Below are 21644 nucleotides of genomic sequence, written 5' to 3'. Positions count from 1 at the left end.
GTCTAGGCCCTGACTACAATAGTTCAGGTAAGAATTCCACCTTCCCAAAGCAGCTTTGTCCCACCAGTGGTCCCTTCCAATGCTAGATGAGTAGATGTCTGGCTTAGTGAAGCCTTCACTGAAGCTCCAGGAGGTATTTGACCTCAAGGACCAGGATGATTCCTGATGAGAGCTGTTCAGCCCAGCACCTCAAAGCTAGGAAAGTGTCCTCAGCCACTGTTGCTAGTGAATATTGGCGTATGGGATCACCACAGCCATCCCAGCAGCTGAACCCTTCAGACAGCAAGAAATCGAGACATAGAGAGGCTGTTTAGACCCAACTACAATTTCATGTGGTATTAAGATCCCCATTTTACTGGTGATAAACTAAGGTTCCAAGTGATGAGAAAAATATTCCTTTGGTTAATTTCCTGTGAAGGCTGTGGCTCCTGGCCTCTGTTCTCACTGTTACTTCTGCCTGCCCGGCTTAGCCAGTTAGACATTTTCCTCCCGGTACTTCTGTGTTTTCCACCCAACGAGTAATTTCTGGTCCTTTCTGAAGAACCCGTCTTTCATCATTTCCAGTCTCCTTGGGGAGCTCCTTTCTCTCCAGCTGGGCATCAGGGCTAGCACCACATTTTTGTAAGTATAAGAATTATGCTGGGCAGAGATACTTCCCAGATGGAACACATTGCTAAACAAACGAGAACCAGAATAGAATAATCTTTGTAGAAAATACAGGCAGGTATTTTTGTCATCTTGGGGGAGTGCACGCCTTCTTCAAAATATCTAGATGCTATAAACAGCAAGGCTGGCATACTTGACTGTTTAAAAACAACTCAGATCAACACAAGGCACCACACACACAAAAAGTGTCACAGACATCAGACTTCATCTTTAACAAAGAACTAATATATTTAATAGACTCAATGAGAATAAAGTCAAAGTAAGACCCTCCTCTCCCCCAGTTTTTGAAACAGGCAAAGTATGAGACTGGGGAGGTGGTTCAGTGGTTAAAAGCCCATATTGCTCTTTCATAGGACCCAGCTTGTTTCCCAGCACCCACATCTGGTGGCTCACAACCACCTGTAACTCCAGATCCAGAGGATCTGATGCCCTCTTATGACCTATGGGAACCTACCTGTACTCATGTGCACCTATGCTCTCTGACATTAGCAATAAATAAAGAGTAATTTTAGCAAATGGTACTATTTTGAAAACATAAAATTAAGTAAAATATTAAAATCAATTGTATTTATTTCCTTTTGCTTAATGTGGCTACTAGACAGTCTGATTTATGTGTGCATATGTTATTGGACAGGCTTTCTAGAATATGGCTGAGGTAATGCTTGTGGACTATGAGGAGGTGTCATGGAAACACTCCCTGACCCTTAATTAACAAGGCCCCCATGACTAAGAATTTTCATAGGGCTAGAGAGATGGCTCAGAGGTTAAGAGCACTGACTGCTCTTCCAGAGGTCCTGAGTTCAATTCCCAGCACCCACATGGTGGCTCACAACCATCTATAATGAGATCTGGTGCCCTCTTCTGGTGTGCAGACATACATGCAAACAGAACACTGTCTACATAATAAATAAATAAATCTTTTGGCCTGTGGGGCAAGATGGCGCCGTCCTCGGTCCTGCACCCGTTTTTGTGGCTGCTGGCCCTCGCCTGGCTACCAAGCTGCTCTTCAACACTGTCCAAGTTCTATGTCTGGAGCTGGACAATGCCAAACCTAACTGGCTGAAAGTTGGGCTGGCCTTGGGCACCTCAGTTTTCCTGTGGGTTTATCACATTCAACAACATAATGAAGATGTTTTGGAGTATAAAAGAAGAAATGGATTGGAGTAAACTTTGGCAATGTTAATATAGTCTGCTTCAGATGATAATCATGGTTGTTCCACTGGATTCACCCATCTGTTGAGTTATGGGTATGAGGGGAAAAGATATATATGAATGTGTATCAGTTAACATGTGCATTTTACATTATTGAACAAATAAAAATACTTAATCTTCTTCTTCACACACACACACACACACACACACACACACACACACACACACACACACACACACAAAAGAGTTTTCATTAATCCATCCTGGCATGAGGCTAGGTTAGGAATCTTGGTTGGCCTCTGACCCTGTTGGGTTAAAAAATGGACACATCTCAGTCACTGTTGCCTCCTGGTTTCTCCTTGATGTGACATGGAGAAGTGAGGTCATCACTGAAGTCCCTTGTGTTCTAAGAAAAGTGGGTAGGAAGCTTTCCTAGTCCATCTTTACCATGGTGCATAATGGATGCCATGCCAGGTTTTTTTCCTTTGGGCCACCAACCAGCTCCCAAATCATGACATGGAGACATCTTAGTTTTGAATACTTGGCCTTAGCTTGTCTCGTTTCTGCTTAGCTCTTTTAATTTAACCTGTTTCTCTTTGTCTACCTTTTGCCTCAGGGCCTTTTACTTTTTTTTTTCCCTCCTGTGTATCTAACTTTCATCTCGTGTTTGCTTCTCGTATCTGCTGGCTGGTGGACCACCTCGCTTCTGGCTCCTGGCTTCTTCCTTGTTATCTCCTCCTCTCATTTCTCCTCTCAAGCCTAGATTTCTCTTCCTACTTATTCTCTCTGCCCACCAGCCCTGCCTATCCTTTCTCTGTTTAGCTATTGGCTGTTCATCTCTTTATTAGACCAATCAGGTGCCTTAGGCAGGCAAGGCAAAACAGTATGCTGCCCATACTCAGATGATTGTATTCCTCATTGTGTGATTTGTAGAGATCATTCAGTGTAGAACAAAAAGCTGCATCACACCATCTAATAAGAAATGCACATCAGATATTTTCCCTCTCATGTAGCAATGCATCTGAAGAAGGTGCCAGGCTTGCACCAGGCTTCTGCTTTTTCTGTATTGCCACCATCAGTGAGTGAATGGCTTTCATCTTCAAGGTTAGCTCTTTCTCAAATTGTTCAGCATTGAAGTTTCAGCCATTATGGCTACAACTTTGTGAGGGAAACAAGGTAGAGAAAATAAAATAAATAAATCAGCTATTTTCTTCAGAAATTATAACCAGCTACCTTTCTCTGCCTACATTTCTCTAGCTGAGATTTCATTACTGAGGTGTAAAGTAGGCACCCATAGTTTTCCAATTGGTTGAATGAACTGGGGATTCTACTAAGAACAGACAAAAGGGACACTGGAAGGTGTTGTGGTTTGAGTGTGAAATGTCCCTTATAGGTTCCATGTGTTTGAACACTTCATTTCTAGCTGTTGGTGCTGTTTTGGGAAGTCATGAGACCTTTAGAAGGTGGAACCTCATTGGAGGAAGTATATCACCAAGGGTGGGCCTTGAGGGTTATAGCCTGGCCCCACTTGCTGACTTGTCTTTGCTTTGTGATTTGTGTAGATATGAGCAAGAATCCTTATGGTCCCACCATCACAACTGAGAGCTGATATTTCATCCACGCCTTCCTTGGCATGATGTACTGTACCCTCAAATCATGACTCCAAGTAAATCTTCCCTTAAGTTGCTTCTTGCTGGGTGTTTGGTCACAGTAGTGATACAAATAACTAACACAAGAGGCAAGCAGCCGTTTTCATCATCCTCTGCAGGGCACTCACATCCTTGGACACACTTCACACCAGAGAGCTCAGTCTTCTCCCCTCTTTTTGCATCTCAGACATGGCTCATCACAGTAGGCAGACATGGAGAGGTGTAATTCAGCTCTCTTGGCTTGTGTGCCCAAATGCAGAACCAGCTGTTGACTAAACCAGGAATCCTGTGTCTCATTCAGCTTTTGGAAACCTGAGCCAGTGTGACAGTTTCTGTTCGCCACACTGGGTTTATGTTTGGGGAATACAGCACTGCCTTAGGACTGGGCTGGAGGCTTCAGTGTATATCAGGGTGTTTATGTTCCATCCCCAGCAAGATGACTTGCTCTCTGCCCACACTTTCCAATTACCCTCTTACAATTTTTGGCATATATATGTAGATATGTATGTGCTCATGTGTTGTGTAGGTATACCTGTACATGTGTGCATGTACATGTGTAAGCCAGAGATCCATTCTTTAGGGTATGCCATTCTTTAGGATAACATCTACCTTGTTTTATTTCCTGTAACAGTACTTCTCACTGGCTTGGAAATTGCTGATTTGAATAGACTGGTCAGCCAGTGAATCCCAGGAATGTTTGTCTCCATCTCCTCAGTGCTGAGATTATAAGCAGATGCCACTGTACTCAGCTTTTTCATGTGGGTTCTGGGGGAATTGAACTCAGGCCTGTATGCTTTCAAGACAAACATTTTACTGACTGAGCTATCTCTCCAGCACCCAACTGTCTTTTTCATGGATTCCACTAAATTCCCCCAAGTCCCTTCCCACAACTCAAATAAATACACACATACCAAGAAAGGAAATGTCTATAGTTACTGTCTATCAACCCTAACAACCCAACAGAGGTAAATGGTGTCCAGAGTAGTGCCCTCTGTTGTAGACTGACAGAACTCTGTGATCTGTGGAATGGGGGGAGGGTACTTTGTTATGCATCCTGTCTCCTGGGCAACTTCACAAATCAAATATTGGGTCTAATTTTAAAAACCATTTTTCTAACAGTGGTTTTCCACTTAATCCCCCAGAGTTAACAATTTGTAATCAGTTTCCCTTAACAAATGACCTCCTTTAACTTCATTAGTTCATAATTAATTTGCTAGCATGTAACCAAGATAATTAACACTTCTCATTAGAGACAGGCGAAAGAGGAGCCTCTTTTTTCATAGTCAAGGCAAACATTGATTAAAATCTGAGCTGTTTCCTAATTTTCCTTACAATTTAATTCAACAAAAGTGGCAATGGGTAATTTGTAGTGGTGGTTAAAAAAGCTAAATTGGAAAAAAGGTAAATGGGTCCTACCATCAAGCACTTCATTACCAGCTCCCGTGTTGGATAATTTTACTTTATTTACTTTACATACAAAGATGAAGCAAAAGAATTGAATGGCATCTGGCTATTTTTAATGGAGACTTTTAATAGCTGGAGTGTCTTTGAACTTGCTAGGAACAAGGCTGGGCTATGGTGAGTGGACTCGTAGGTAGCAACAATCCTCATAAACATTACCTTTTGAGTGGTCCATCCCACAGTGGTATACAAAGCCTTTCCCTCTAGTATATTATTTGGTTTCACATGGCTTTGTGATGAAGATAATGAGGGGGGACAAATGTCATTAGCCTTTAAGATGAGAATACAGTCCCGGAGAAGACTGTAGAAGTATTGCTGATGCCAGGAAATGTGCTCCCTGCAGGCTGAGCTCTGCTCTCTACTCTCCCCAAGGCTAAGGCCAAAGTCAGGTGATTCAGGACTTTTGCATCTCTTATGTCTCTCAAGGTCACCTGCACACATTTTCTGAGTAGGACTGAAGAGATCAAGGTGTCCAAGGCACAAAAACAAAGGGAGCCTTCATTGTCACATACTTAGGTTTTGTATACTGGGAAGTCCAAGTCTTTATCACCTACCTGATGTGATTGAGACTCACCTGTCAGGCCTGTGCCAAGCATTTTAGTGCATCATCTCTTTTCATTCCCAGAACATCATTGGTGATGTGGATGTTGACAGCAACTTCATTCTTAATTCATTACTAGTCCATTTCCTGATGAGGGAAAGATCTCAGAGGGGAAGAACAACTTGTCAAAAGACAAAGCTAAAGGGGACAGCATGGGCCAATGATCTTCTACTCTTCTGACTGGGTTTCTGGAAGCAGGCTTGGGGAATGGAAAGGGACTCCACTGCATCTTATGGCTTTGGAAGCATGACTTTAGGGTAGGTGGGAAGGGTGGGGTCCACAGGGTGGAAGCCAAGGAGCCTCTTTTAATCCCACAGGCAGGTAAGATCCTTCAGAGAACTGGCCTTTTGGCAGTCTCCTAGTCTTAAAGATATAATGCCATCAAGAGATTCTGTTTCTCTTCCTGGATTTCCTGATAAGGAGTCTTTGTCCAAGGATAGAGGCAGATACGGTGGACATACTCAGAGGAGCTGGGGCTAGGGCTCAGGTGTAGGGGTTACAAGCTCTTGGGGTCCAATGGGAGGACATTTTTTATGAGTCCTTCCAGAGCATCTTCTCAACACCAGAGCAAGGAGCATTTGCTCTTTGGGAAGAAAATCTGGAGCAGGAGGTAGCCACTGCAGGGGAGTAGAGACCCCCGAGGCCATGAACAGCACTCCAAGGAGAGTCAGCCCAGATCCTAGTAGACAAGTGGGCAAGATCCAGAATCACAGTTGACTCAAGAAGCTATGATCTATAATTTATAATCAGCTCCTTCCAGAAATTACTGGCAGTATCTGCCAGGGGATTTGTAACTGTGGGCTTTTCTTTGATGATGCTAAGGAGATTTAGGTAGTCCCTGGGGTTAAGTGGTACTGAATTCAGACCATCTGTGAAACAGCTTCTCATTTAGCAACTGCTCTCATCCTCATAGGCCCACTGTCGAGTCAGATGCTCCTTTCTATGTGACAGATGGAGACATAGGCCCAGAGGCAGAAGTGACTTGCCCAAGGCCCCACGCCTTGGGGAAAGCATAAGTGAAACTCAGAGCTGTTTGGTTGGAGTGGTATCCAAGACTCTTCCATGGAAGCAGATGGTGATATTGTTGTCCATTTCTTGTCCAAATCTCTTCCAGGTCCGCAATTTTAGGCATGACCCAGCCCTGCAAATTACCCAGATGGTTGAAAGCCACCCACTGTTCTCATTCATATTTCCCTGGGACCAGTTCTATCCAAAATGTGGGTCTTGGCTACTCCTGAATAGATTATCATCCATAATACAAAGGAAGGAGGGAATGGGATGAGAAGTGATCATCTTGCACCTACTATATTTTACACTTAACCCAGACATAAAGACACTTCTCATCCCTGCAAACAAAGGGTTGTATTATAGATGATGAGGTTCTTAGAAATATTAGCTTGGAACCTAACCATCTGGTTCTAATGTTGGTTTTACCATTGGGTATTTATTGGTCAACTGGAGCTGCCAGACAAATACTATAGATGCCCAAGGTCAAATATAGGCAGGATTGGTTGCTTCTAAAGTCTCTTGGGCTTACAGATGGCTGTCAATTTACTGTGACCACACATGATTTACCTCCTATTGTTTTTTCCTTTAATTTAAAAATTATTTTATGTGTATGAGCATTTTTCCTGTATGGATATCTGTGTACCATGTGTGTACATTATCTGTGGAGGCCAGAAAAGGGCATTGGATCCCTTGGGACTAGAATTACAGATGGTTGTGGGCTGCCATGTGGGTGCTAGGAATTGAACCTGGGTCCTCTGCAAGAGCAACCAGTACTCTTAACTACTGAACCACCCCTCCTGCATCTCTTCTTCTTCTTATAAGGACATCAATTATTCTGAGTTAGAGCCTACACTTACAACTTCATGTAACCTTAATTATGTTGTAGGCTGTGACTTGAAATAGTAACACTGGGGTTTAGGGCCTCAATATATGGACATTGAGCTAAGGATAGGGACACATAAGTAGATCATAATAAGTGACCTTAGCCAAGACTCTCCCTAAACCTTAGTTGCAGTATCTGTTACATGGCAATAATAAAAACAACTGGTTTACTGGCATGGTGGCACAAACCTGTTATCCTAGCACTCAGGAGATGTAGGTAGAGGATCAGAAGTTTCAGATCATTCTTGGATACATAAAGAATTTGAGGTTAGACTAGACTAAATGAGATGTTGCTTTATTTTTTAAAAGTACATGGTTTATAGTTCTTGAAGAAATTAAATGACACCAAACATGTACACTGATGCACATCATACAGCAAGGACTCAGTGAGTTAAGTATCATTACCATTACTACCATCAACACAACTGTAGCAAGAATCTTAAAAGTTCTTATTAATAAGATCAAACCTGAGGCCAGGTATTGGGTGAATGCTGGAAGATCAGAGGAGCAGAACAAGCCACAGCTACCTCACCTTGCCAGTTCCTCAGCTGATTCTGTTTCCTCAGACTGGAAGCCTCTAAGTCCTCATCCGAATGGGTCTCAGCTGAACTGCTGCTCAAAAGCCTAAAAGCTTAACCAGCCAAAAGCTTCTAGTTTCTGGTTTTCATGCCTTATATACCTTTCTGCTTTCTGCCATCACTTCCTGGGATTAAAGGCGTGAGTCACCATGCCTGGCTGTTTTCAGTGTGGCCTTGAACTCACAGAGATCCAGAGGGATTTCTGCCTCTGGAATGCTAGGATTAAAGGTGTGAGTGCCACCATTTTCTAGCCTCTGTATCTAGTGGCTGTTCTGTGCCCTGACCCCAGATAAGTTTATTAGGGTGCACAATATTTTGGGGAACACAAACCACCACACACTACCATCATCCCAACCATCACTGTCCCAACCACTGTCATCATCATAAGTACTGTTATCATCACCATCATTACTGTCATCATTGCCACTACCACCATTATCAATCATCAACACTGTCACCACCACCACCACAGTCAGTAATATTGTAATTATCAGCAGGACATTATTTTTATCAATCTAAAGAGAATGACTATAGTCTATAGTACTGCTGGTTTCAGCCCTCTGGGCTCTGCTATCATTTGTGGTACAAAGTTGTAGTTAGAGAAGACAGAACTGCAAAGATTTTGACCTTAACACCCAAAGCTTATTTTTACAAATGAAGTACCCGAGGCCCAGAGCTAGAATGAAAATGTTGGTATTTTCCTGTTCCTGGTCTGTTGTCATGGTGGCTTCAACAGTGTTCAGCAGAGCCAGGAGAGCACTCTCATCCCATCCAATTTGATTTTCCTCTTTGTGTTTTATGAACTGTTTCTGTTGTGTCTTAGCAGAGTGCCCATCATAGAGTGGATGAATAAAAGCCATTAATTACAAAATCCTTATGCAAGGGACTCCAGTCCAGCACATCTCTATAAACAGTCTTTCAGCTCCTGCTGTGATGACAACCAACCTTCCAAGGACAGCCCAACATTTCATTGGCTTATCCTGTCCATGCATCTGCATCTCCCTGGGAATTTGGATGGAAGCATTAATTCACCAGACTTCTGTCAGAAGGGCATGATGACTCACTTGTCTCAACAGTATGATCTCTCTGGTTAGAAATATCCAGAGACTAAAAAGCAAAATTTCTAGTAAGGCCTGGCATTTCAGTTGGTTTCCACCACATCAATTGCACCATCCTTCTTCCAACAGGATTCTAACTGTGGTCAGGTATGGGGCATGATGCACTCAAGTGGTGATGGTAGGGTAAACTCTGGCTCAGGTGTCTCTTCTCTGCCAAAGATTGCTTTTGGATTAGACATGTGACCCAGTTCTGGCCAATGGTACTATAAAGAACTTGATGTAGATGAGAAAGCATCTCTCTCCATGTCAGGGATGCAAGTGTTTTGTGGGGGAATGATGGCTGCAACAGCTATCTTAAAACCAGGAGAGCAAGAGCAGTGAAATAAGCTCCCAGAGTAAGTAGTCCTATGTCATGGAGATGTGACCACTACCTGAGTCTCCTGCCCTCAGACTTCTTGTTATGTGAGATATATGTTAGTCAGTTTCATCATGGGTATGAACAAATACCTACAGAAACAATATAAATGAGGGAAGATTTATTTTGATTGATTTGTAAAGAGTTCAGTCTTTGGCTGCTTGGCCCTGTGTACTTGGTCAGAATATCATGATAGCAGAACTGTATGGTAGAGGGTCTTCTTTAACTCTGATGGACAGGAACCCGATATAACCTCCAAAGCCATTGTCCCAGTGATCTTCCTTTAGCTGCGTCCCACCTCCTAAAGTCTCCACCATCTTCCCACCATCATTTCAGGAAGAAGTTCTCAATACTGTCTCCATAAAACTGTGGAGAAATTAAATATTCAAATTAGAATAGACAACAACTTCCATGTTTTAAAATTTACGTGTAGGGACTGGAAAAGTGGTTAAGAGCACTGGCTGCTCTTCCAGAGGATCTGGATTATATTCCCAGAACCCATATGTCAGCTCACAATTATGTATAATTCCAGTTCCAGATCTGATGCCCTCTTCTGGCCTCTGTGTGAACCAGGCATACGTGTGGTGCACAGACAGACATATGGGCAATGGGCAAACTACCTATACGCATTAAAAAAATGTGTGTGTGTGTGTGTGTGTGTGTGTGTGTGTGTGTGTGTATACTTGTATGAGTTTACATATACTACATATGTGAAGGGGCCAGAAGAGGGTGCCAGATTCCCAGGAACTAGAGTTACAGGTGGTTGTCTGCTGCCTGATTGTGTGTTGGGAACAGAACCCAAGTTGGCTCATATATTTGAATGCTTAGTCACCAGGAAATGGCACTATTTGAAAAGGATTAGAAGGTTTGCCTTTTTGGAGTAGGTGTGGCCTTGGAGGAAGTGTGCCACTGGGGGTGGGCTTTGAGGTTTCAAAAGCCAGGTACCCCCACTCTCTTGATCTCTCTCTTTCTGTCTCTGCTTTCAGATCACAATGTAGTTCTCAACTACTTCTCCAGCACCATGCCTGCCTGCTACCATGCTCTCTGCCATGATGATAATGGACTAAACCTCTGAAACTGTAGCAGGCCTCCAGTTAAATACTTTCTTTTATAAAAGTTGCTTCAAACATAGTGTCTTTTCATAGTAATAGAACAGTGACTAAGACAGTGATGAATTCATGCTTCTGCTGTTATTTTTCTCCACATACATAGTCCTAGGGAATTCTCATTTCAATGAATGTAGTCAAGATAACCTCCTGTAGGCATGCCTAGCAGCCTATCTCTCAGGTGATTCTAGGTTCTAATTGACTATTAACATTATCACACATACTTCTCCATGTCTCTCTCACCTTTATGTCAGAGACTCATGGGTGCTGCCCTGAGAAATGAGGTACAGTGGCAACTCAGTCTTCAGTCATCCCATGAGCTCTGTCCCCCACTCTGCTCAGATCAGCACCTCCCTGCCTCACCCATGGTAGTTCTCTCTCTCTGCATCCTTTACTCCTGTGTCCATGTCTTTGGATATTTTTGCGCTGCCATTTCATATGTGAATCCTATAAGTTGCCACTGAGGACTAACCTGAGCCAAGTATAGATGAGTAACACTGGGTACTTCAACAACCAACATGAGCTGGGCACGTGGCTACACCTTTTACAGGTGGGGAAGATGGGTCTAAGTGAGGTGAGGGATTGGCTCCAAGTGTCCCTGGAAAGATTTCTGGCCCGCTTACCTGGTGTCACACTCACACCTCTTTCTGCTGTTTTTTCTGAGAATTGGAAGGGTGAGTAATAACATTTAGTGATAAGGGAACCAGAATGGAGTAAGTGGCTGCATATGTGGCTGGCTTAGGTCCTGGGGCCCACCTACAAGTAATTCCTGACAAATTATCGAGTTGTTTTAAGATAGTTGGGCAGGTTGACCTAGCACTGACCATTATATCTGTAAACAGGGATTGGGGAAACAGCAAGACTGAGCACTGCTGGGGGTCCCTACAAAGCACCCTTTGAACTCATTTCTGCAATTTGAGACTAGAAGGTGCTGGTCCAACTGATGTGATTTCTCTACCATGAAACTGAACCAGAATAAAACTTTCTGCCTGTCTGGTCAGGTATTTGGTCACAATAATGAGAAGTAATGCAGGTGTTGTCACAGAGGTTGGTGTGCAGAGGTATTACAAGGTCAGCTCTCCCCAGAATCCTCCATAGTGCCCTCGTGAGAGAACACTACTTTAGAGGAGATCTACAGATGACCTTTTCTGATGGCATCCTGACCCACAAAAAGTCCAGGACTTGGCAAACTATGGCCTTCTGTCTGTATAGCCCATTAATGGCTTTCACAGTTACAAATAGTTACATTCTCAATATTTCAAATCCTGACACTGTATTCATATGTTGGATTTGGGTTTACATTGCCTAAAGTGATTGCTAGTTCATCCCTGGTGTAGTTGTTTTTAGAGTCCAGCCTCTGCCAGTAGGGAGACCTGGCTTTCTTTCCACCTTGACTGCTCCACTTTTCCTGGGGAGGCTGGAAAATGAAGACCCTTGGCCACAGCCAACATACTCTTCAGGCTTTCCCTGAGGTCATCCCAAAAGAAATAGGAGCTCTGAGGTCTGGAAGAGGTACATCACTACTCTAACCTCCCCACTACAGTCCACTGTGGGTTGCTTCTGCTGGGGACAGGTGTGTTCCTGCCAAGTCGGCAGCATCTTGGGGATAAAATCTAATGAGCTGCGTTTAACAACAAGCCCTGCCATGTGGCTTCTCCTGGGGCTGCCCATCTGTCAGCCCTGGGAGGCCACTCTTCATGCAGCTGGAGCCCTCTCCAGCCATCAAATCAGGAGAGAGCCAAGGTCCCTTGAGCCAGGTCCAGCACATAGGCCCATAATCTTCACTCTCAGCTTGCGCCAACTCATGGCTGCTCTCCAGCCTTGCAATGACATCACAGATGGTGCCTGGCAGAGGGTGAGAATGCTCCCAGGAAGGCATGGGTACAGGGCAGTGGGGAAAAGAGAGGCTAGTTAGCCACAAGGTGCCCTGACATGGCAAGCCTTCAGGTATGGACCAACTAGCTTTTAAATTACTAATGTTTTATTGTTTATTTATTTTTACTATTTTTAAACAGCTGTTGGCCACCACAGTGGGCTCATGTGGCTAATGCCACTTGTCTAGTTTGGCCAGGGTCTTCTTGCCCCCTTAATATTCAGAAAGTGTTGTTATCTCTGGCTTCACCCCATAGTTTACATTTCCAGACTCTGGTTTGTGCTGCCCCTGATTTCCTGTTGATTGCAAGTGTGTGTGTGTGTGTGTGTGTGTGTGTGTGTGTGTGTGTGTGTGTGTGTGTTTCTTTGTGTTCATGTGACACATACCCTATCACCCATCCCAGTTATGAACCTGGTGACTAAGAAGATCGTAACCCAGGCTGTCTTCAAATGTACCATGTAGCTGAGGATGACCTTGAACTTCTGATACTTCTGCTTCTACTCTTGAATGCTAGGATTACAGGCATGGGCTACTGTATCCAGTTTTTTCAGGATTAGAAATAAAACTCAGAGCTTTGAGCATACTAGAGAAGCACTCTACCCATTGAGCTACATCTCTAGGCCAAGTTTTTATTCATGACTCCTTAAAAACACCCCCCTTTCCATTCTTTGCCACTATCCCCAAAGACCTGATAGCCAGTTGCTTATAAATTATAGAGAACTAGCAAAGGTAAGGAGTTCTGAGAAGAACAGCATCCTGTGGTCTTTCAACAGCAGATACACAAACAGGGGTATCTGTAGGCTAGAATAAAGACTAGGGAGATCCCAACTCCAGAACTTCTACAAACTCTCTGGAACCCTGTACCCCAGGAAGTGCTGTTCAGGTCAAACATTTGACCTGCTTGTGAGGGCTGTGATTGATGTCCTTTTGATCCTCTAATGGCTTCAAGCAGACTGTTTACAAGCCAGGGTCCTGGACTTACCCAGCCCAACTCTACTTGTGAAGCAGAATGCATGATCAGATGAGAGAGTTGGGCCAGACAAGGGCAGAATCCAGTGTGAAGCTCTAAAATAAAGCACTGGGGTGCTTGACCTTCTGGGGAGATTGTCCCACCTTCTAGGTGGTGTGCTTTAGGCCCCCCTTGGAAGTTCAGATGTGTGTTATGTGACTATATAGATGGGCTTTGTAATGAGAACCTAAGGAAGGAAGGGTTGATTTTCCTAGCACTTTGAGGATAAAGTCCATCATGGCAGGGAAGGTGTGGGTGAGAGCAGCTCAAGGCTGTGTTGATAGAAGCATGAGGCACTGGATATGAGTCCATAGTTAGGATACAGAGACATGGATTCTGATGCTTGGCTCACTTTTTTCTTCATCTTTTTATATTCAGTCTGGGATCCCAGCTCACATTCAGTGTGGGTCTTCTCAGTTAAGTCTCTCTGGAAACACTCTTGTAGACACACTCAGGGTTTTATCTCCTAGAAGATCCCAAATCCAGTTGAGCTGATAATGGAGTGTGGTGATATTTTATTTGTGTACCCAAATAAAGCTTATCTGAAGATCAGAGGAAAAAGCCAGCCACTATATTAAACATGGAAGTCAGGCACTGATAGTACAAACCTTTTATCCTAGCATTCCAGAGACAGAGATCCATCCATCTTCCTGTGATGTAGCTGGGCAAAGAGAGGAAGTGAGATGGTAGGAACAGGAAGGCATATAGGTGTGGATATACAGGAAGTAGCTCTCTGGAGGCTGAGGGTTGGTAAGGTGAGCTTGGCTATGGCTTGTTCTAGTGCTCTGATCACTCAGTTTTTCACCCCAATATCTGGCTCTGGGTTTGTTATTAATAAGACTGTTTAGCAATTGATCTTACAATGGGGATCAACTATCTTCTGTCCACAATGCTTCTTAGTCACCTTGGGATGAATAGTGGAGTCTGTGTCCCATGGTCAAGCAGGGGCACATGGACACAAAGAAACAACCATGGACCCTATAGCAATTGGGGTGGCACAAACCAGAGTTTGGGGAGGCAGAAATATATGCTTTGGGAGCAGCCTAGGGCTGGGGAGGGGGTCAGTGGTAGCTACCTGGGTCAGAAGTGGAAAGACCCTCCTAAAACTAGAGAAGTGACTTTAGGTACACAGACCTGCTGTGGTGACCAGTGGTTTAGTCACTGCAGGAGGTTTCCAAGTCAGTATCTGTACCACACTGGCTTTTAAAAGGGGTGGATCTGTAGAGCAGCTCTCTGTCTTGTGAGGCAGAAGGCTTTTAGTGGGTACTGCCAGCCCTTCAGGCACCAGAAAGGAAGTTGGGACATTAGTGTGTTTCTGCAGGCTTTGAAAATTCAAAGACCTGCTGTGGCCTTAGTACAATTGGACATAAATATGGGCTTCTCATGGAGAGAGTTATCATTAGTGTCTATGATGGCTATGTATGTGTGTTTTGGGGGCTTTTAAAGTTATGTTAGTCAAAGGATGTAGTTCACAAGAAGGTTCAAAGATGAAACAAAGCTTAAAATTTAAGTTTAAAAATTAAATAAAAATTATATGAACTGGTTATTTATTTCTCTTACAGTAAAGAATTTCCTGTGTAAATGAAATAGGTATGTGTTTGTGTTTGGCTGCACATGTGTGGGTATGTGCTGCAAGGTCAGAGAATACCTTGGGGTATTGTTCCTCAGGTACTGTCCTTTTTGTTTATGTATTTTGTTGTATGTGCACATGTGTGTGGAGGTGCCCATGAAGGTCAGAGGGTGTTATCAGATCTCTTAGAGCTGAAGTTAGAGGTATTTGTGAGCCAGCCAGAGTGGGTTCTAGGTTCTGAATTCCAGTCCTCTGATAGAGCAGTACTTTTGACTACTGAGCCATCTTTTCAGTCTCCTCCATACTGATTTTTGAGACAGGGTATCTCACTATCTTGACCTATGTCATGGGGCTGGGCTGTCTGGCCAAGGATCTGTCTGTCTCCTCTTCCCAGGGCTGGGGTTATAAGCATGCATCATGCCTGGTTTTTTTTTTTCCTATTTTTTAATATGGATTTTGGGCTCAAACTAAATGTTTGCAAATAAAGTACTTTTTACCAACTGAGCCATCTCAATAGCTCTGTAAGGAGATTTAATGAGGTGTGTTGTTCGATTTAGAGATGAGAGGAATGCTGATGGAATAAAACTCAAGGTCACAGACATTCTGGCCTTGGGAATCATTTTCTGTTGTTTTTGTGTAGTTAGAGTTTTCCTGCCTGGCCCACAGTCAGGACAAATCTCTCTCACCCGCCAGGCCCATAGACACTCAGAACCAACCAAGTAAACACACAGAAACTTATATTGCTTACAAACTGTAAGGCCGTGGCAGGCTTTTTGTTATCTACTTATTTCATCTTAAATTAACCCATTTCTGTTAGTCTATACTTTGCCACATGGCTTGTGGCTTACCGGTGTCTTTACATGTTGCTTCTCCTGGCAGCGGCTGGCAGTGCCTCCTTCCAGCCTTCCTGTTCCCAGCCTTCTCCTCTTCCTTGTCCCGCCTACCCTATCCTTCCTGCCTGGCTACTGGCCAATCAGCACTTCATTTATACAGAGTCATATCCACAGCATTTTTGTATTTATTCATTTGTGTGTGCAAACCACAGCACTCATGTAGAGGTCAGAGGACAGCTTGCAGGAGTCAGTTCTCTCCTTCTTTCTTGTGGTCTCAGGGATCAAACTCAGGCTTGGTGGCAGGTGCTTTCATCTGTTGAGCTTTGTTTGATAGTCTCTAGGAAGTTGAGCTCTGTGTCTAGAACATTTGGGTTTTATCAGTTAGGTTGAAGTTTCTGGATCTTAGGTTGCAGATGGACAGCCTTCTTTTCCTATCTGTTGCCTCTTTTTTGTTTTGTTTTGTTTTGTTTTGTTTTTTTTGAGACAGGGTTTCTCTGTGAAGCTTTGCGCCTTTCCTGGAACTCACTTGGTAGCCCAGGCTGGCCTTGAACTCACAGAGATCTGCCTGGCTCTGTCTCCCGAGTGCTGGGATTAAAGGCGTGTGCCACCACCGCCTGGCTCTGTTGCCTCTCAATGTCCCCTGTATCAGTGGATCCAGCCTTAATTTGAACAATGGTGGCTGGAGTATAGGAGATAAGGAGAAAGAACAGGACTACACCGAATTGTGAGCGTGCAGTGAGACCTGAACATGACTATCTCTCTTGCCCCTAAATTCCTGAATTGAAATCCTCATCCCAAGGAGAGGAGAGGGGGTAATTTGGTCATAGTTACAGAGCCCAATAATGAGATTAGCACTTGCATAAAGGAATCCAAGAGAGTCCCCACACAGGCTTCTGCAATAGGCAGGCAAGCCCTCATCAGACAGAACCCCCAGGAGCCTGACTGAACTCTGTAGCTTCCAGACTACAGGAAAAGCACTTCCATTGTTTATGACCACCTCCCTCTCCCCACCCCATTTATGGCATTTTACTATATAGCCCAAGTCAACTAAAATAGGGAAGTTCCAACCTGGGGTGAGACGGTAAGACCATAACTCAGCTTGAGCAGGAATGAACACTGACTGGGGAGTTCCCTTTAGTGGAGGCCATATCCAGAGAATGCTGACATCTCGGACTATCTTTATTCTTAGTCCCTGTGGAGAGTCATAGCACTTTGAGAGGGTGACATTTGGGAAGCCTCCTGGTGTCTGGGGGTAGTGGGCATCAGTGCCATGCATATCAGCAATGCGGAAAGGAGAAGAGAGGTGCTGGTAGATGCATCCTGTTCACCGCCGCCACCAGGGGGAGGCCTAGCGCAGCCTCCACTGCTTCCTGGAAAGCCTGTCAATTTTTGTCACTGCTGGAGCTGCTGGTGCATTGGAAGGATGAATGGGTGAGCCTACTAGGAGAAGCAGCAATGCTTGGCTCAGCAAGCAGCGGGAAGGCAGCATTCTCCAGCTTGCTGCCTTCTGCTGGCGGAAGCTGAGGCCGAGGCTGGGAAATCTGCGAGGTGGTTCTGGACAGATTCTGTGCCCAATTTGCTTGCTTTTTCACACCCACTGTCGGCTGATGTGAGACTGGACATGATTTGAAAGCTGGCTGGAGGAAAAGTGGGCTCTGAGGAGACATGGGAGCGTGGGACCTTTTTCCAGTCCAGATCCCCACCGGAAGGCCTCCTAGAAGCAGCTTGCCCTCGCAGTAAAGAGCTCTGAGGTGTCGCTGGGCAGCAGGTGCCCATCAGAACATGTTCCTATTAGAACAGTGCTGTGGTATGTTCTGTATGTCAAATGGGTTGCTCTGATTGCTTAAAATAAACAAAGTTCTGATTGGCCCGTAGCCAGGCAGGAAGCATAGGGTAGGCGGGACAAGAAAGAGGAGAAGGCTGGGAAATAAAGGCTGAGGAAAGAGACGCTGCCAGCCGCCGCCATCACAAGGAAAATGTAAGGTCATCTGGTAAGCCACGAGCCACCGTGGCAAAGTATAGATTAATAGGAATGGGTTAATTTAAGATATAAGAACAGCTAGCTAGAAGCCTGAGCCATTAGGCCAAACAGTTTAAATAATATAAGCGTCTGTGTGTTTATTTTATAAGTGGGCTGCAGGACTGCAGGGGTTGGCGGGATGGAGAGAAACTCTTCAACTACAGAACAGGCTCTGAATTTCCGGAGATGATCTCCGCAGTGCCTGTTGCCATGGCAAGCAGCCATTCACAGAGCCAAGCTGATCATTCCAGACTCCTGCCCCACGATTTAGCCTGTGACCCAGCCCAGTGAAGAGGAAACGCTGGAAGTTGAGCCTCTAACTTCTGTTTGAGCAGTCTGGGCCTCACCTTCCTTATTTCCTGGCCCATGTGTCTCGTCCTGACTGGAAATAGTTTTTCTCTCAGCCTACTGTTTGCAAAGAATGTGTAGTGTCCTGAGGCTCAACACCCCTGAGCCTTAGAAAAGAGATGTTTCTCTTCCTGGCGACCAGACTGAATCCTTCTCACCTTTTGAAATGACCCCAGTGTCATTCCTGAGCTGCTTGTGGGGAGGTTCCCTGAATCTGGCAGATTCTCAGATAAGGGAATCCAGATGACAGAGAAATGAAGTGTATCCAAAGTCACTGGAGGTTATTTGAACCTGGTAGTCAGACCCCTCAACTACCCAGAGTGTGGCTGTTGAATACACACAGGATCTTTATTTATTTTTTTAAGTATTTATTTCAGGGGCTGGAGAGACGGCTCAGGGTTAAGAGAACTTGCTTTTTTTTTTTTTCCTGCAGTGGACCTGAGTTCAGTTCCCAACACCCACATGGTGGCTCACAGCCATCTGTAACACTGACTTCCATTGGCAGCAAGTGGTACACATACATATATTTAGGCTAGATACTCATACACAGAATAATCTAAATTTTTTTAAATTTTTGATTATGTACATATGTGTGTGTCTCTGTGTGGCTAAGTACATGTGCATTTGGGTGCCTGCAGAGACCAGAGGGGTTGGATCTCCTTGGAAGCTAGAGTTATAGATAGTTAGTTGTGAACCATCTAATATGGCTGGAAACTGAACCTTGGTCCTCTAGAAGAGCCCCACAAATGCTCTTTTCTGTCATGTTTGTACTAGATCTGAGCCTCCCCACAGATCCTTCCCTCTCTTTCTTGCCTTGATCCTCTAGAAGCAGCACTTCTACCCTGGGGACACTGCTCCCTTTTAGCTCCTTTCTGACATGATGGCCAAGACTTTGTCCAGCTACTGACACTGAATCTTGTTGTCTTTGCTGGGCCAACCCATGTCTGAGCAAATTTATGCCATTTAGGGTGACTTGTTCATGCAGCCAGGCTGTGAGCAGTAGAACTTGCCCTCAGCCTCAGGGCTGGCATCACCAACGGTATTGAGACCCTGGCTGCCAGCAGGCCTGGGTAGTACTAAGGATGGCCACAGGGTTCTGTACTTGGGTAGTAGATGAGAAGAGGTACAGATTGTACCTCCTGTCTGCTGCCAGACTCCAGCAGCACAGAGATTTCTAAAGACATCTTAATGCTGTCATCTCCCAGAGCTTAGGAGGGGAAAACCTAGTTGCAAGGCTTTAAAATGTCCATAACTACTTGTGTGTTGTGTTGTCAAGGAATGGCTAGAGTGCTGTGGAATGATCCTCTTGTACACTATAAAGATTTGTCACTCAAATTGGTTTAATAAAACACTGATTGGCCAGTAGCCAGGTGGGAAGTTTAGGCTGGATGACCAAACTAAGGATGATGAGGAGAAGGGCAGAGTGAGGAGTTGCCAGCCAGATGCAAGGGGGCAGGAGATGAATGTGCCATGCTAATAAAGGTACTGCCACATGGCAAGGTGTAAATAAAGTTAAGGGCTAGTTAGTAATAAGCCTGAGGTGTTGACTGAACCTTTATAATTAATATAAGCCTCTGTGCAGTAATTTGGGAAGCAGCTACCCAATATTTGGGAACAGGTGATTGGAACAGGAAATATCTTTATATATGGTGCTCAATGTGGGGCTGAAATTTCCACATAGAACCTAACAAAGCTTAAAAAAGAATTCTAGACACACAAGAATGGAGTCAAACAGGGCTTTTGGTAGCTGCATTTTTCTCATATGGGATCTGTTTGCTGGTAGTGAGCAGAGGCATGGCTCCTTTAAGAGATGGCTTCCTGGCTCAAAGCTAGTGGCAAAAATGGGCAGCTCTTTTTAGAGGCCCTGCTACCAAACACTTAAATGGGGTTTATGAGCAGCAAGCAGCATGCTACTCAGTGACGGTGTGGACCCAGAAACTTCCAGAGTTGGGGCAGTAAACATGGCTTTCAGAGCTGTTGGTAAATGTACCTCCATCACCATGAGAGTAGCCTCTTACCAAGGGGGAGGAGCCAGAACCAACACACCGTGATCTAAGTTATATAGCAGTTTTTTTGCTCATGCAGGCAGAAAAGGTTACCAATGTGCAATAAGGACAGATTCAGACAAAAAAGCCTCTAAATGGGTTACAGTGTCTATAAAAAATATTCATAGCTTAAGAGAGAGGAAAAAAGAATATATACAGTTTTAGATGAAAAATATAGTTTTAAAATAAAGTCTTTAAAAAGGAATAGAGTAATGAAAAATAAAATAAGTAGTGTAAAGATGGAAAATACACAGAGTCTGGGATACTGAATGTTTTTGTGTTGTCTTTAAATTTTTTGACTACTAATGAACAGATCATAACTGCTAAAAGATATTTGATTGTTGTTGTTAGTTTTTGGTCTTTTGTGGGGGGCTGCCACCCAAATCCCAACTAAACCACACACAGAGGCTTATTCTTAATTATAAATGTTTGGCCTTAGCTTGCCTTGTTTCTTGCCAGTCTTTCTTAACTTTAATTTATCCTGTCTACCTTTTGCATCTAGGCTTTTCCTGTTCTCTTCCTGTATTCCTTTCTTTGTTTCTTACTCTGTGGCTTACTGTGTAGCTGGGTGGCTGGCCCCTGGAGTCCTCCTCCTTCTCTGACTACTATTTTTATTTCCTCCCAGATTTTTCCTTCTCTATATTCTTTCTGTCTGCCAGCTCCACCTATCCTTTCTCCTGCTTTGCTATTGACTGTTCAGTTTTTTATTAGACCATCAGGTATCTTAGATAGGCACAGTAACACAGCTTCACGGAGTTAAGCAAATGCAACATAAACAAAGGTAACACACCTTAAATGTTCTACAACATTTGATCATGAAAGCTGCTAGATTAAACCAACCTGTATATTTTTAAAATATCTTGACTTCAAAATTTAAGTCAAAATATATGTTACTTTGATAAAGAGGTTCTGCTTTTATTTCACAGGAAATGAGAGGCTCTGGATTCATTCTGGGTTAAGAAAATTAAGGTTTGATCAAGGAAGACGCCTTGACAAATGTCCTATGGGAAGAGATGGCCCAGATAATCCAATGTTTCTGAGCACCTCTGTTGCAATTTCCTCTGAGTTATGCATCCAGAACAGCTTCAAGGCTGCTGGCTGAAATGATCCAGCCTAACAGAATACCCTAGTCAGGACTTGACACTAATCCTAAATTTTCTCAGGGTTCTCCAAAGATTATCAGTGCCGCCAGTCAATAGGAAGTAACCTAGAAAACTATGCTCACATTCCCCCAAAATGGGTTATGGATGTTTATTATCATTTAAGGGAGGTTGGTTATAAATTGTTATTGGTAATGGTCAGGAAGAAGCTAAACAAGGAGATTAGATTCAAGGATCTCATTCTAAAAATAAAAGGAGAGATATATAAAT

At 43.9% G+C, this 21644-nt stretch overlaps 1 pseudogene; it reads left to right on the top strand.

The window, feature by feature from the left end:
- The first annotated feature begins 1603 nt into the window (after nt 1–1603).
- LOC118579590 lies at nt 1604–1916 on the top strand (annotated as a pseudogene).
- The last annotated feature ends 19728 nt before the right edge of the window (nt 1917–21644 follow it).

The sequence above is a fragment of the Onychomys torridus genome, chromosome 1 (assembly GCF_903995425.1).
Source record: "Onychomys torridus chromosome 1, mOncTor1.1, whole genome shotgun sequence".
NCBI lineage: Eukaryota > Metazoa > Chordata > Mammalia > Rodentia > Cricetidae > Onychomys > Onychomys torridus.
The sequence above is the reverse complement of the archived record's forward strand: the minus strand, read 5'-3'. Positions and strand labels throughout refer to the sequence as shown.